The 13686-nt window shown below is 43.6% G+C and overlaps 2 long non-coding RNA genes across 3 annotated transcripts in view; one reads left to right on the forward strand and one right to left on the reverse strand.

The window, feature by feature from the left end:
• The window catches only part of LOC148148380 (uncharacterized), a 29972-nt gene extending 25149 nt beyond the window's left edge, over nucleotides 1–4823 (reverse strand). The window contains exons 1-2 of the long non-coding RNA XR_015759254.1: nucleotides 4738–4823; nucleotides 303–378 (exon numbers count right to left, since the gene is read on the reverse strand). This is a non-coding gene — a long non-coding RNA (uncharacterized LOC148148380). The remainder of the gene's footprint in view (nucleotides 1–302; nucleotides 379–4737) is intronic.
• Nucleotides 4824–13140: 8317 nt separating this feature from the next.
• LOC122552415 (uncharacterized) overlaps nucleotides 13141–13686 on the forward strand; it is a 93274-nt gene continuing 92728 nt past the window's right edge. For both annotated transcript variants that reach the window (XR_015759052.1, XR_015759051.1), the window contains exon 1: nucleotides 13141–13296. This is a non-coding gene — a long non-coding RNA (uncharacterized LOC122552415). The remainder of the gene's footprint in view (nucleotides 13297–13686) is intronic.

The following is a 13686-nucleotide window of genomic DNA, read 5'->3' on the forward strand; positions in this document are numbered from 1 at the left end:
GACAAGTGGAGAATGTTCCAACACGATCCTGATATTTACCTTATAGAGAGCAAACAGACATTGGGAAATCAGGGGTTTGTGGAAACAGATTGTTCTCCGTGAAGCAAAGGAAATTGAGAGGAGCTGTGACAGAGGGGTTTACAAAGCATATACATTTGGATGATAAACCTTACACTCATCAGCTCATCGTAATAGGATTACAGGACATATTGAAGTTTTGGGGAGATCTATCGAGATGATGGTTTGATTCAAAGGAGAACTTTTATTCAGCAAATGGGATTGAGCTGGAACACAATACTCACACACAAAGCGAATATCCAGGTCCTGATGAATTGAGTAATTCTGTCACAATTATTGAGATTACATCTGAACGTCCACCTGTAATACACGTTTATAAAATCAGTCACTGTCAGTTAATTTAAGAAATTCTCACCATCCCCTCCTCCTGGCCCAGGATGACTGTACACATTACCCCTTGTGAAGGTCAGCAGTCAGTTCAGGGGGAAATCTATGTGGGTTTCTAGGAGTTTCCACATTGGGACTTCATGTAACTGAATAGAAATGATCTTTGATTCACAGGACAGAATGTTCCAAAAGTCAGTGAGATGTGGAGATCAGGATTTGCTTCCTTTTCTTTCCTTCTGTGCTGCTGCTGTGCCTCATCAATAAGAATGGGGGGTGAAAGGCTCCTGCAGCTTGATGGGCAAGTTGTCTCCATTCTGACCAATGGGCAGCAAGCTCCTCCCAGTTTTTCCAAAAAGTCTCTCTGAAAAGATAATAACTGCAACCGACTGCCCAGTGCTCTCAGGAAGATTGGGGGGGGGGGGATGGAAATCTCCTAGAAAAGGCAGAACAATAAAGTTGCAAAAGGATTATAAACAATTTACAGAGAGGGATTCATTGGAGAAGTGGGCAGCAAGTTGGCAAATAAAGTATAACTTGAGAAAATGTGAAGTTGCTCATTTGGGAGGAGATAATAAAAGAACAGAGTACAATTTAAATGGTGGAAACTGTAGAAAGCTGCACCACAAAGAGACCAGGGATAATTGTGCAGGAAACACAGTTACACCAGGGAATCAGGAAAGGGAATGGCATGTTGTTCCTTATTTCAAGGGGTTTGCAGTGTAAGAGTTTAGAGTATCTACCTTAGGGCAACTGTACAACATGCTGGTGACACCACATCTGGAGTACTGAGAGCGGTTTTGGACCCTTTATTTAAAGAAATATATTACTTCATTGGAGGCATTTCAGAGAAAATTCACTGAGATGATCATTGGTTTGGAGGGATTATGTTTTAAGCAAAGGCTGAAGAAGTTGGGAATCTACTTACTGGATTTGGGAATAATGAGAGGTGATCTCATTGAAACATACAGGATTCTTAAGGAGCTTGACAGGATAAATACTAAGAGGATGTGTCCCATCATGGGGGAGTATGGAACCAGTTTCTGGGTCAGTCACGGAATCAAGGGTTCTGTTTCAGATTCATCAAGTTGAAGCAACGCTGAGGCGGGTAAGGGATTTCAGAAGCAATGGAGTTGGGGAGAGGTGGAGACAAGCAACATTTTAAAGATTAGAATTTCTGGTGTTTATGATTGTGTAGATGCCTGATCAGAAGGTCACCTTGGAGTCAGATATAACAGCAATATTGTGAAGAGTGTAGTTCTACCTCAGACAGTTCCTAGTGAGAGGGAGGGGCTCAGTGGTAAGGGAAAGTAATTTGTAATAGCAACTGAAGTTTAACCATTGCAATGTTTCATTGGAGGAAATTGCAGCTAATCGAGTAGCGGGGCGTGGTAAGCAGTTTGATGACTGAGTAACAGTGAAGCAATGGAGAGGGATGATGGGGAGGGAGAGCTGGGCATTGACAGTGTACATGTGAAACCGAACACGGTGCTTTTGGACAATGTCACCTCCTGGCAGTACGTAGGTGAGAAACAGGAGGGACCAAGGATAGATCCTGGAGGGACACCAAATACAAGGAATTCAGAAAGGAAAGGGAGAGTGGAGATGCAGCAGAATTCTCCAATTACAATGAGGTCAAATATTAGTTTTTTTTAGCAGAATGGATGAGAAGAACATACCGAGAAAAGGCAGACAGACAGAACAAGGAATAGTATCTGTGAATTGGCGAGGGGGGTATGACAAGCAGGAGGAGGAGTGATTTGGAATGTCAATAATTTAGCTAGACTGGGGTAAGAATAAAGTCTAACAAGGCTTGACAAGAGACTGGAGAAAGATTTTAGGTTACGACTAAAATGAGGAGCACCATGTGAGGCAGTTTGGCTTGGTGAGCTAGTGGAGAGGGAGGGAAGCAGCAGAGACAGCTGATCGGATTGTCTCAATCCAGAAACTCCTCACTCTTGTTGTTGAAGGGGAGGATTGAAATCCCACCTCGGTAGATGGTGGATCTGAAGTCATGAAAAAAATAACTGGAATGAAGAATCTACAGGTTGCCATGGAACCATTGGGGATTTTTATCTGCAATTGACAATGTCCTTGACGGAAAGAAACCTGACAGTGGCCCACCAATTCCTTCATTGCAAAGTACTCATTGTTAATCACTGCAAAGTATCAACTAAGGAATGAAACTGGATGGACCACATTACATCTACCAATGCATTGGAAAATACAACTACAAAATCAGCCCTCTTGACCCTGCAACTTCCACCTCACTGTGGGCCAAGAACAGCAGCAGAACTGTACTCCAGCTCAATTTGAAATCTCATGGCTTGGTATATCTGCCACTGAACCATTAACATCAAGCCAGGGGAATGAACCCTGGTTCAATGGTGAATGCAGGAGGGCATACCAGGGGCAGTACCAGGCATACCTAAAAATGAGGTGCCAACCTGGTGCAGCTACCAAACCGGCATGCCAAACAGCACAAGCAACACCAAATAGAACTAAGTGAACATAGAACATAGAACATAGAACATAGAAGAATACAGCGCAGTACAGGCCCTTTGGCCCTCGATGTTGCGCCGATCCAAGCCCACCTAACCTATACTAACCCACTATCCTCCATATACCTATCCAATGCCCGCTTAAATGCCCATAAAGAGGGAGAGTCCACCACTGCTGCTGGCAGGGCATTCCATGAACTTACGACTCGCTGAGTGAAGAACCTACCCCTAACTTCAGTCCTATATCTACCCCCCCTTAATTTAAAGCTATGCCCCCTTGTAATACCCGACTCCATACGCGGGAAAAGGTTCACACTGTCAACCCTATCTAACCCCCTAATCATCTTGTACACCTCAATCAAGTCACCCCTAAACCTTCTTTTCTCTAATGAAAACAGCCCCAAGTGTCTCAGTCTATCCTCATACGATCTTCCTTCCATACCAGGCAACATCCTGGTAAACCTCCTCTGCACCCGTTCCAGTGCCTCCACATCCTTCCTATAGTATGGCGACCAAAACTGCACACAATATTCCAGATGCGGCCGCACCAGAGTGATCCCACAACCAATTAATCAAATGTGAGCTCTGCAGTTCTGCCACACCTAGTCATGAGTGATGATGGACAATTAAACAACTCACTGGAGGAAGCCTCACAGATACCCCCACACTTACACATTCATGCAAAAGATAAAAAGACAGCATTTGCAGCAATCTTCAGCCAGCAGTGCCAAGTGGATGAGCCTTCTCCATTGGTCCCTGACATCACAGATGTGAAACGAATTGGTTGAAAACTCATTTCAAGTAATATCATGAAATGGACAAGTAGTGTAAAGGTTATGGGCTCGGCCAACACTCTGGAAATAATACAGATGGCTGTGCTTCAGAACTTGCTGCTCATCAAGAAAAGTATTGCTCCAGCACTGGGAGCTACCATCATTGTGGAACATTGCCCAGGGATGTTCAACACAAAAACACAGGAAAAATCCAACCCAGCCAATTTCGTCTATCAGTCCACACTAGATCAGAGTGAAGTGATGGAAGGTGTCATCAACAGTGCTGTCAAGCAACACCTGCTGAGCAATAGCCTGCTCAGCGATGCTTAGTTCGGCTTCTGCCAGGGCCACTCAGTTCCTGAAAGTGTTATAGACTTGATTCACAAACTGTCAAACAGCTGAATCCCAGAGGTGATGGTGACAGCCCAGTCCCACTCCAAGACCACTATTTCGACTTCAGTGATATTACCTGACCTCACCACAGTCTCAGCTCATTTACTGAAACTCTCATTCATTCATTTTGTTAACTCTAGATTTCATTATCTGAACCCACTCCTGGCCAGCATCCCACAATCACCCTTCCTATAATCTCCAGAATATTGAAAACTCTACTGGCCAAGTGCTCACTTGTACCAAAACTTGCTGATCCATCAAAAGGCTCCCATTTATAAGCAACAACAATTTACTTTCACACCCTTGATTTAATTTCTGGCCGTAATCATTCCTATCTCCCTGCACCACACCTTTTCATATCTCAATAACTCTATTTAGTTCAGACTCCCAACAATGTGTTTATTTATGAATTCACCAGTGTGACTGTTTCTATAGCTTCCAAGGCACCATGATCTGGCATTCTCACCCTAACCCTTTCCTCCTTTAAGGCATTCCTGAAAAACTGCTTATTTGGCAATGGTTATGGTCACCGGACATAACATTCTCCATCTGTGGTCATATGTCGAAGGTTTTCAATACTATTATTGTGAAATTAAAAACATGTCGATTTGTACAGATATCTTCCACTCTTCACTATCAGAGAGTGAATAATCTGGAATGTCTCTTACCCAACCACGTTGTGGGAGCACATTCACCACACAAACTGCAGCCGGAAAAGGAAGTCAAACATCACCCTCTCCACAGGCAAGAGAGCTTTGGCAATGATCACTGGTGTCTGTGGAAGGAGAAATACAGTTGATGTTTCATGGAGTGCAATATGAATTACAAGGAATAAAAATGGTGCAGAACTTGACTGTCAGAAATGATAGGAAAATCCACTCGCTTATTGGAAAAAAGAATTCTTGACTGTCAAAGATATTGTGGAAGAAATAATCTGATAATCGAGCAGCATGTGGTCAGGAGCTGGGCAGCAGTGGACAATCTATTAACAAAAGGTCTGTGAAAGTAATAGTAAAATACTACACAGAGCAAAGATACACCTATGAGAGACTGAGGAAGCTAGATAATGAACAGGTGGGCACCAGGGAGCCCAGTGGTGAACCAGAGCAGTGTTTATTTTTATGATCCCACAGTCAGAGATGTCTAGCACAGAAACAGACTTCTTCTGTCCAAACTGTCTATGACAACCAGATATCCTAACCTAATCTATTCTCATTTGCCAGCACTTGGCCGACATCGGTCTGAACCCTTCCTGTTCAGATGCCTTTTAAATGTTGCAATTTTACCAGCCTCCACCACCTGCTGCCATTTAGGTCCCTTTTGATTTTTCTCCTCTCACCCTAAAACTATATCCTCAAGTTCTGTACTCCACCAACCCAGGGAAACACCTTGTCTCATTTATGCTATCCATGCCCCTCAAGATTTTATAAATCTCTATAACATCACACCTCAGCCTATGACACTGCAGGGAAAATGGCCCCAGACTTTTATGCCTCTCCCTACTGCTCAAATCCTCCAACCCTGGCAACATTCTTGAAAATCTATTCTGAAGCCTTTCATGTTTCAGTGCCTTGTTCTGATAAGAGGGAGACCAGAATTGCACACAATATTCCAAAAGTGGCCTAACCAATGTCCTGTCCAGCTCCTTTACTCAATGCTCGCACCAATAAAGGGAAGCAGGCCAAATATCTTCTTCACTATCCTATCTACCTGTGACTCTACTTTCGATGAACTCTGAACCTGCACTCTTAGGTCTTTTTGTTCAGCAAGACTCTCCAAGACCTTACTATTCAGTGTATGAGTGCTGCTCTGGTTTGCTTTTCTAAAATGCAGCACCTCGCATTTATCTAAATTAAACCCTATCTGCCACTCCTCAGTCCAGTGGCCAACCTGATCAATATCACATTATACTCTGAGGTAACCTGTTTCGCTGTTCACAATACTTTCAATTTTGGTGTCACCTGCAAACTTACTAACTGTATCGCCACTATCCCAAAAAAATCAATTTCTCTGGGTTTGAATGTACTCGGTGTAAACCCTGCCCCATGACTCTATACCAGGGAGAGCTGCACATATTCCCTTCTGAACTTTGCCCCCTACAAAGCTGGCGGCCGCGCACGTGTCCAGTGAATCGTTGCCCCGAATAAAGATGGCGGCGCTTACTCAGACCGATCGCGAGATGAGGCATTTTCCCGTTTACTGCAAACACGGGACTGTAAGTTTCAAATTTGTATTTTCTGATGTGCACCAAATGTATGTAAAACCTCTCAGCCCATACCAACACCATTTCCCTCCTGCTTCCTGCTGTTTATTTCTTTCCCGACCGACAGCTCTCCGTCCGCGAGGATGATCACGTGGTATGTTCTAGTCCCGCCCCTCATTCACTGATTGGTTCTAGGATCAACTGTCAAGCCAGGTGCTTCAGCTCTGCCCCTGCCTTTCCATTGGTCCATGGCTGACATCAATCACTGGGGCCCAATGTTAGCTGGAGGGTGCGCACTGCTCCGTGGCGTTTGTTGCTGTTAATAAGTTACAAGACTGAGGGACAACGTTAAAAATCACACAACCACCTGATTTCTTTTTTAATAAAGCTACCTTAGCTTTAAAAACGTTTATTGAACTAGCATCAACTACTTCCCTGGGCAACAAATTCCATCGAGGTTAAGAGGTTCCTTCTCAATTCAGTCGTAAATTTGCTGCCTCTAATCTTGAGGTGATGGCCTCTTGTCCTAGCTTCACCTACCAATGGAACCATCCTCTCTACTTCTATTTTATCCATTCTACTCATTATTTTATATGTTTCCATTCTTCTGAATTCCAATGAATATAATCCCAATCTACTCAGTCTCTGTTAAGCCAACCCCCTCAACTCCTGAATCAACCGAGTTAACCTCCCCTGCATCCCTTCTCATGGAAGTACATCCTTTCTCAAGTAAGGAGATAACAACTACATGCAGTACTCCAGGTGTGGCCTCACCAGCACCCAATATAGCTGGAACATAACCTCTGCTTTTAAACATGATCCCTTCAGCAATGAAGGACAAAACTCCATTTGCCTTCTGAATTGATTGTTGTCCTTGGTAACCAAATTTCATGCACAAGGATACTCAAGTGCCTCTGCATAGCAAATGATGCAACTTTTTAAAATTCAAGTATTTTTTTTAAATGTTACTCCAACCAAACAGTATGACTTTACATTTTTGAATTTTTGAACATTCTATTCCATTTGCCAGACCATTGCCCACTCACTCAATCAATGTATCTATGTTCCTCGGCACACTTTGTTCTGCTACTCATCTTAGTGACATGTGCAAACTTTGACACCCTACATGTGGTCCCCAACTCCAAATCATCTGTATCAATTCTAAATAATCGCAGTCTCAACATTGATCCCTGAGTCACTGATTGTTAACCAGAATAATACTCATTTATCCCCACACTTTGTTTCCTGATAGTCAACCAATCTTCTCTCAATGCTAATATTCTACCCCTAAAGCCATGCACCATTATATTATGCAACAGCCTCTTGCACAGCACCTTGTTGAATGCCTCTTGGAAATCCAGGTACCCCGCATCCACTGGTCCCCGTTGTCCACCTTGCCCGAAATGTCTTCATAGAATTTCAAAAGATTTGTCAAGCATGACCTGCTCTTCATGAACCCATGCTGTGTCTGTCCAATGAGACAATTTCTATCAAGATTCCCTGCTATTCGTTCCTTGATAATAGACCCAAGCATCTTTCCCACTATGGGGAAAAAGCTAACTAGTATATAATTCCCCACCTTTTGTCCACATCCTTTTTAAAACAGTGGCGTCACTTTTGCTGCTTTTCAATCTGCTGGGACGGCCACAGAGTCTAGTGAGTTTTGGAAAATTACTACCAGTGCATTTACTATTTCTCCTGGCATCTCTGTTAGTACCCTGGGATGCATTCCATCAGGGTCAGGAGACTTTTCTGTCATTAGCTCAATTACCTCCAACAGTTCAACACTAACTGTTCTGTAATAATGATAGTTTCCAAATCCTCACCTAGCATTGTCTATTTGCTAATTACTGGCAAGATTTTTGTATCGTCCACTGTGATATCCCATAACTAAATGTTCCTTCTCATTTTCCAAAGGACCAACATTTACTTTACCCGCTCTTTTCTCATTAAATATATATATATTTATATAAAATTTGCTATCTGTCTTTATAGTCTGTGCTAGTTTATTTTTCTCATGTTCTATCTTACTTTTCTTTATAGCTCTTCTGTGGCTTTCTGTTGACCTTTAAAGTTTTCCCAGTTCTCATTTCATGCTGTTTTTGGCCACTTTGTATGTCTTTCAATTTGATCACTTTCCTTAGATATCCATTGCAGAGTATGCCTTTTCTTACAGTCATTCCTTTTCCCTGGAATATACCTTTGCTGAGTGCTTTGTAAAATGTATTTTAAAATTTCCCATCAACTGTCCCACCATAAAACCTTTGTTTCCTGTCTACTTTACCCAAGTTCTCCCACATTCTGTTGTAGTTTCCGGTGTTCAAGCACAGGACCCAGGTATTAGATTTTATCTTCACACTCTCCATATGTATTCTAAATTCAACAATACAGTGATCACTTCTTTCAAGAGGATCCCTAACTCTGAGGTCATTAATTATTTCTGCCTCATTGAACAGGGGCCAGATCTTGGATAGTTTGCTCCTTGTTGGTTCCATTTCATACTGTTCAAGGAAACTATCATGGATACACTTAATGAACTCCTCAAGGCTACCCTGACTGAGCTGGCTCGACCAAACTAAATGTAGATTAAAATCACCCATGGTAATAGCCATACAATTTCTACAGGCATTAGTTATTTATTTGTCTATTGCCCATCCCAATGTGATGTTATTATTTGACCTACACACTATGCCTATCAGTGACTCTCATTCCTGTTTCTCCTAATGTATGGTAATAACAACAATTACTTGCATTGTATTGAATCTTGCACAATGGAAAATCTCCTGAGGTGCTTTATGGACAATCAAAATATTGATTAAAGAGAATGATTTTAAAATACATCTTCAAGGATGGTAGAGAAGGTTAGGGAGGCTATTCCACAGACTTCTGCCCTTGACAGCTCCACTTGTGGAGTGATGCAGGTGGGGTAGGTTGGAAAGAGAACGTGCAAATGGAAAATGGAGGAGCGCAGGCAGTGCATAAGGTCTGAAGGACAGAGGAGGTGCCAGACTGGATCTGTCTGTCATAGAGAGTATGGCTGCCTCATGGCGTTTGAAGCACTGCAATGGGTCCATGCATGTCATGTAAGTCAAGGATAGTATAATGGTGGCTGAGAGCACTTTTGATGAGGACTCGTCTACTGAGGTAGTTTGTGCTGTGGTTAGAAACAGGAGAGGAGAGGTCACAGTGCTTGGAGTTTTTTTATGGGCCTCTGCAGAGTTCCAGGGAGGTGGAAGAGAGGATTAGCAAAATTATTCTGGGTAGGAGTGAAAGGAACAGGGTGGTCATTATGGGGAACTTTATCTTCCCCAACATTGACTGGAAATGCTATAACTCTAGTACGTCGGATGGATCAGATTTTATCCGATGTGTACAGGAGAGTTTCCTGACACACTATGTCGAAGAGCTTCCATGAGGGGATGCCAGATTGGATCTGGTGCTTGGTAATGAACCAGGCCAGGTGTTTGATTTAGTTGTAGGTGAGCTCTTTGGAGAGAGTGGCCATAATTCAGTTACGTTTAGTTTAGCGATGGAAATGGATAAGTACATGCCACAGGTCAAGAATTATCGATGGGGCAAGGACAATTATAATGCGATTAGGCAGGAATTAGGATGCATAGAATGGGGTAGCAAAATGCAGGGTATGCAGACAATGGAAATGTGGAGCTGGTTTAAGGAACAGATATTGCGTGTCCTTGATAGGTATGTCCCTGTCAGACCGGAATGAAATGATAAGGTAAGGGAACCGTGGTTTACTGCGGAAATTGCATCTCTTGTTACGAAGGGGAAGGAGGCTTATGTGTTGATGAGGCAAGATGGTTCAGATGAGATGATGGAGAGTTACAGATCAGCTAGGAAGGATTTAAAGAGATAGTTAAGAAGAGCAAAGAGAGGATATGAGCAGTCTTTAGCAAATAGAATAAAGAAGAACCCTAAAGCTTTCTATAGCTGTGGGAGGAATAAAAGGATGATTAGGGTAGAAATAGGCCCAATCAAAGACAGAAGTGGGAAGTTGAGTGCAGACCCTGTGGAGATCGGAGAGGTGCTAAATGAACAGTTCTCATCGGTTTTCACTCAGGAAAAGGAGAATATTGTAGACGAGAAGAATGAGATACAAGATATTTGACTAGAAAGGATCGCGGTTAGTTACGAACAGGGGTTCTCGAAATATTGAAAGTTCACAAGTCCTCTGGGCCGGATGGGATTTATCCGAGGATTCTCTGGGAAGTTAGGGAGGAGATAGCAGAGCCTTTGGCTTTGATATTTGAGTTGTCATTGTCTACAGGTTTGGTACCAGAGGACTGGAGGATTGCAAATGTTGTGTCCTTGTTCAAGAACGGCAGTAGAGATGACCCAGGTAATTATAGACCAGTGAGTATTACTTCTGTTGTAGGAAAGGGTTTGGAAAGGATTGTAAATGATCAGATTTATAATCATCTAGCAAACAACAATTTAATTTGAGATTGTCAACATGGTTTCGTCAAGGGCAGGTCATGTCTCACAAACCTCATTGAGTTTTTTGCGAAGGTGACCCAAGCATGTAAATGAGGATAGGGCATTTGACGTGGTATACATGGACTTCAGTAAAGCCTTTGATAAGGTTCCACATAGTAGGCTGTTGGAGAAAATGCAGAGGCATGGAAATGTGGGTGATTTAGCAGTTTAGATTAGAAACCGGTTTTCTGAGAGAAGACAGCGAGTGGTGGTTAATGGAAAATATTCAGCTTGGAGTCTGGTTACTAGTGGTGTGCCACAAGGGTCTGTTTTGGGACCACTGCTGTTTGGCATTTTCATAAATGACTTTGTCGCAGGCATAGGTGGATGGATTAGTAAATTTGCAGATGACACTAAAGTCAGTGGAGTGGTGTACAGTGTGGAAGAATGTTGCAGGGGAACTTGGATAATCTGCAGAATTGGGCGGAGAGGTGGCAAATGGAGTTCAATGCAGCTAAATGTGAGGTGATGCACTTTGGGAAGAATAACAAGAAGGCAGAATTCTGGTCAATGGAAAGATTCTTGGTAGTGTGGGTGTGCAGAGTCCATGTACATAGATCCCTGAAAGTTGCCACCCAAGTTGTTAGTGCTATGAAGAAGACATACGGTGTGTTAGGTTTCATTCGTAGAGGGATTGCGTTCCAGAGCCACAATATCATGCTGCAACTATACAAAATGCTCATGCGGCCACACTTGGAATATTGTGTGCAGTTCTGATGCCCATATTTTGGGAAGGATGTGGAAGCATTGGAAAAGGTGCAGAGGGGATTTACCAGGATGTTGCCTGGTCTAGAGGGAAGGTCTTATGAGGAAAGGCTGAGAGACTTGAGCCTCTTCTCATTGGCAGGAAGAAGGCTCGAGGGGATTTGATAGAGATATACAAGATGATCAGAGGATTAGATAGGGTAGACAGTGAAAGTCTTTTTCCTAGGATGATGACCGTCAGTGTGTACAGCGGGGCATAACTACAAATTGAGGAGTGGTAGATTTAAGAGAGGCGTCAGAGGCAGGTTGTTTACTCAGAGAGTGGTAAGGAATGTACTACCTGCTAATGTAGTCAATTCAGCCACATTAGGGAGATTTAAACATTCCTTAGATAAGCAATGGGTGATTGGGGATAGTGTAGGGGGATGAGCTGAGAATAGTTCACAAGTCGGCGCAACATCAAGGGCCGAATGGCCTGTTCTGCGCTGTATTGCTCCATGACTATAGTGCTACAATGGATTTCTGCTGTCTTAAACAGAGTAATTGATCTTGTATTGTGGGGTTACGAAATGTCACTGATCATTACCAAACATGTACGAGGTAGACTCGGCAAAAGTGAGGACTGCAGATGCTGGAAAACAAAGTTTAGATCAGAGTGATGCTGGAAAAGCACAGCAGGTCAGGCAGCGTTCGAGGAGCAGGAAAAGGTATAGTCAGGGCAATAATGAGATGCTGTAATAGGAGGGGAACAGATAACTCCAAAAAAACCCTATTCCTTCTTACCTATTTTCACCTCCAAAATCGAGGGAGTTCCAGAAAAGCGCCTCTATATCCCACCACAACACTTTGCCCCACGATCGTGGTGTCTGGCTGTGCACTATTAGAGTGGAACAGTCTGTACTGGGACCCACTGGGGCCCTGAAACACTTGGTAAAGACTAAAATCATCTCAGCATTGAGAGCCCCACCACATTGCATACATTTTCTATTGTTTTAACTCAGTTCCCCTTCCTTTGTTTTTCCTAATGAACCTGTTCAAAGTTGTTATTGCACAAGCTGTGAATTGAACCCAGGCCTCTCGGTCCAAGATTCGGGATATTTTCACCGCATCACAAGGCATCGACTCTAACTTCCCTTGTCCCTTAATGTTTCTGGTGCTTCCCTACTGTCTCGCGGCTGAATCAACTCTGCAGGAGGAAGGGGTGGAGCAGGAGGTCCAAGTAGCAGCCGGTCCTCCAACCAGAGTGAGGGAGGGAGGAATGGGGCCAAAGCATTCTCGGGAGTCAACGCTTCAGGATTGGTCAGAAAGCAAACTGCTTTGCAGGATTGATCATTCTCATAACAGAGTGGAGCATTAAACCTCTCTCATAAATCAATGTGAGATTTTAAGAAATAGTTGAGATGTAAATCTGATAACGTACATATTTCCAAGCGATTTCCACAACTCGAGTAATAAACTGTTCGAACTCCCAGAATGATTGGCAATTTACGTACCTGGCCGGTATAGTTGAGTTGGACCGAACAGCTTGTTTGCATGCTACACAGCGCTATGATTGTAATTCGACAGAACAATTGTTAATGTCTAATATTTCACCCATGATTCTGTGTAGATATGAATATTCTCTATAAACTCACCGATAACCTCAGACGCACGCGCAGTTTGGTTTCTATGCAGAGCATGCGCAGTGTCACATTGGTCAGGACAGTCGGGGGGAGAGAGAGGCGTGGAGCAGCCTTTTCCGGCATCGACTGCGATCGGCTTCAGAGAGCGGCGCTCAGAGCCGGTGTGTGGGAGCCTTGCTGGGTGAAATGAACGGAGAGACTTCGTAAGTCCTGGATAGACGTTTAAAAAAATGCGTAAAAGACCTCCAGCCCGGGTGAGGAGGTGGCGGTCTCTGATCAGGGAAGCGGCCCAGGGTCACGGCCGCCATTTGTTTGAGGGAAGAGGGAGCGCTCAGGGCCGCCATCTTGAAAAGGTCAAGGTGCAGGAGGGCGGGGCTATCGGAGTCTGTAGAACAATCAGAGGAAAGGGAAGACCCATTGTTATTGATTCATTCCACGAACACAGCGTCACTGGGCGGTCCCACAGGAATATCCTCTCTCAGTCCTGCTGTGATGTTTCACCCAATCAGTACCAGCAGCTCTCCTCCTCTCTCAGCTCCCCTTCTGTCCTTCCTGCAGCATCTGTCCCCTGGGACATTGAGCTGCCTGTCCTG

This window comes from Chiloscyllium plagiosum, unplaced genomic scaffold (assembly GCF_037043375.1).
Source record: "Chiloscyllium plagiosum isolate Xiang-an unplaced genomic scaffold, Cpla_swu_hap1 HiC_scaffold_13, whole genome shotgun sequence".
Taxonomy (NCBI): Eukaryota; Metazoa; Chordata; class Chondrichthyes; order Orectolobiformes; family Hemiscylliidae; genus Chiloscyllium; species Chiloscyllium plagiosum.